At 48.7% G+C, this 2358-nt stretch overlaps 1 pseudogene; it reads left to right on the forward strand.

Moving 5' to 3' along the window:
- Window positions 1-281: 281 nt before the first annotated feature.
- Window positions 282-2124, forward strand: LOC121142474 (annotated as a pseudogene).
- The last annotated feature ends 234 nt before the right edge of the window (window positions 2125-2358 follow it).

Raw genomic sequence — 2358 nt, forward strand, 5'->3', positions numbered from 1 at the left:
CTTGCCTTCTGTTCAAAATTTTGTGTCTGAAATACATTTCTTTCTATTTATTATCCTTAATCCAGAACATTGTATATTTTTGTTATTTCAAGAAAAAGGTGTGGTTTCCTTTATTTTTCTTACATAATCACTTTGTTTAAAAGTATACCAGGTAAATGCTTAACTAATGGGTGTGAATATCTGAATTCACATTTCTAGTACCCATTAAAAAGCCTGACATTGCTCAGTCTCCGCCGCCGGCCTGTGCTGCGTGTTCCTCTCCCGCTGCTCTGTCGCCCTGTCCTTCGCCGATCGCAATGGAAGAAGAAATTGCCGCCCTCGTCATTGACAATGGCTCCGGCATGTGCAAAGCTGGCTTTGCTGGCTACGACGCCCCCAAGGTGTGTTCCCTTCCATCGTCGGGCGCCCCCGGCACCAGGGCGTCATGGTGGGCATGGGCCAGAAGGACTCGTACGTGGGTGACGAGGCCCAGAGCAAGAGAGGTATCCTGACCCTGAAGTATCCCATTGAGCACGGCATTGTCACCAACTGGGACGACATGGAGAAGATCTGGCACCACACCTTCTACAATGAACTGCGTGTGGCCCCTGAGGAGCACCCGGTGCTTCTGACCGAGGCCCCTCTGAACCCCAAAGCTAACAGAGAGAAGATGACACAGATAATGTTTGAAACCTTCAACACCCCAGCCATGTATGTGGCCATTCAGGCGGTGCTGTCCCTGTACGCATCCGGGCGCACCACTGGCATTGTCATGGACTCTGGTGACGGGGTCACACACGCAGTGCCCATCTACGAGGGCTACGCCCTTCCCCACGCCATCTTGTGTCTGGACCTGGCTGGCCGGGACTTGACAGACTACCTCATGAAGATACTGACTGAGAGAGGCTACAGCTTCACCACCACGGCTGAGCGGGAAATTGTGCGTGACATTAAGGAGAAGCTGTGCTACGTTGCCCTGGATTTTGAGCAGGAAATGGCCACTGCTGCATCCTCCTCCTCCTTGGAAAAGAGCTACGAGCTGCCTGATGGGCAGGTGATCACCATCGGCAACGAGCGCTTCCGGTGTCCAGAGGCGCTTTTCCAGCCCTCCTTCCTGGGAATGGAGTCCTGTGGCATCCAAGAGACCACCTTCAACTCCATCATGAAGTGTGACGTGGACATCCGCAAGGACCTGTACGCCAACACAGTGCTGTCTGGTGGCACCACCATGTACCCAGGCATTGCTGACAGGATGCAGAAGGAGATCACCACCCTGGCTCCCAGCACCATGAAGATTAAGACCATCGCCCTCCCTGAGCGCAAGTACTCAGTCTGGATTGGCGGCTCCATTCTGGCCTCGCTGTCCACCTTCCAGCAGATGTGGATCAGCAAGCAGGAGTATGACGAATCAGGCCTCTCCATCGTGCACCGCAAATGCTTCTAGATGGACTGAGCAGGTGCCAGGCATCTACTGCATGAGCTGATTCTGAAGTATCGATTTGCCCTGGCAAATGTACACACCTCATGCTAGCCTCATGAAACTGGAATAAGCCTTTGAAAAGAAATTTGTCCTTGAAGCTTGTATCCAATATCAGCACTGGATCGTAGAACTTGTTGCTGATTTTTGACCTTGTATTCAAGTTAACTGTTCCCTTGGTATATGTTAATACCCTGTGCATATCTTGATTTAGTCCTTAGTCATGTGGCTCGGTCCCTTGGTGGCTAGGGAGAGCGCGCTGTGGAAGAGAAATCCCCAGCCTGGTGGATCTGTGTGAGCACCGTGCAGCGATCTGTGCAGGGTATTAGCCGACAGCTGACTTCCAGGATTTCTCCAGGCTGGCAAGGGTTCCTGAACCAGTTACCACTTCTGTCTTGCCGGTCTAACAGTGTGGGAAAGTCCAAGCCTTAGGACCCAGCTTCTGTTCTGGTGTTTTCCCTCCTGACCGCCGTGGGTTGTTACTTGCCTTGCGTTGGGAACGTTTGCATTGACACCTGTAAATGTATTCATCCTTTTAATTTATGTAAGGTTTTTTGTACTCAATTCTTTAAGAAATGACAAATTTTGGTTTTCTACTGTTCAGTGAGAACATTAGGCCCCAGCAACATTGTGTAAAGGAAAATAAAAGTGCTGCAGTAAAAAAAAAAGCCTGACATTGTAATGATGCTGTCTTTGTCAGTGTTCTATTGCTGTGAAGAGATACCATGAACTTGGCAACTCTTTCTTTCTGATATAATATTTTTGATTATTTGGATATTTCATGGCAACTCTTATAAAAGAAAGCATTTAAGTTGTATGAGAAAGTATAATGTGTGGTAAAATAATATTAACAGTGTAAAAGAGTAGCCAGGAAGGAGTAGAGGTGTGGAATATTACCTTTG

Source organism: Mesocricetus auratus, unplaced genomic scaffold (assembly GCF_017639785.1).
Source record: "Mesocricetus auratus isolate SY011 unplaced genomic scaffold, BCM_Maur_2.0 Super-Scaffold_100009, whole genome shotgun sequence".
Lineage (NCBI taxonomy): Eukaryota > Metazoa > Chordata > Mammalia > Rodentia > Cricetidae > Mesocricetus > Mesocricetus auratus.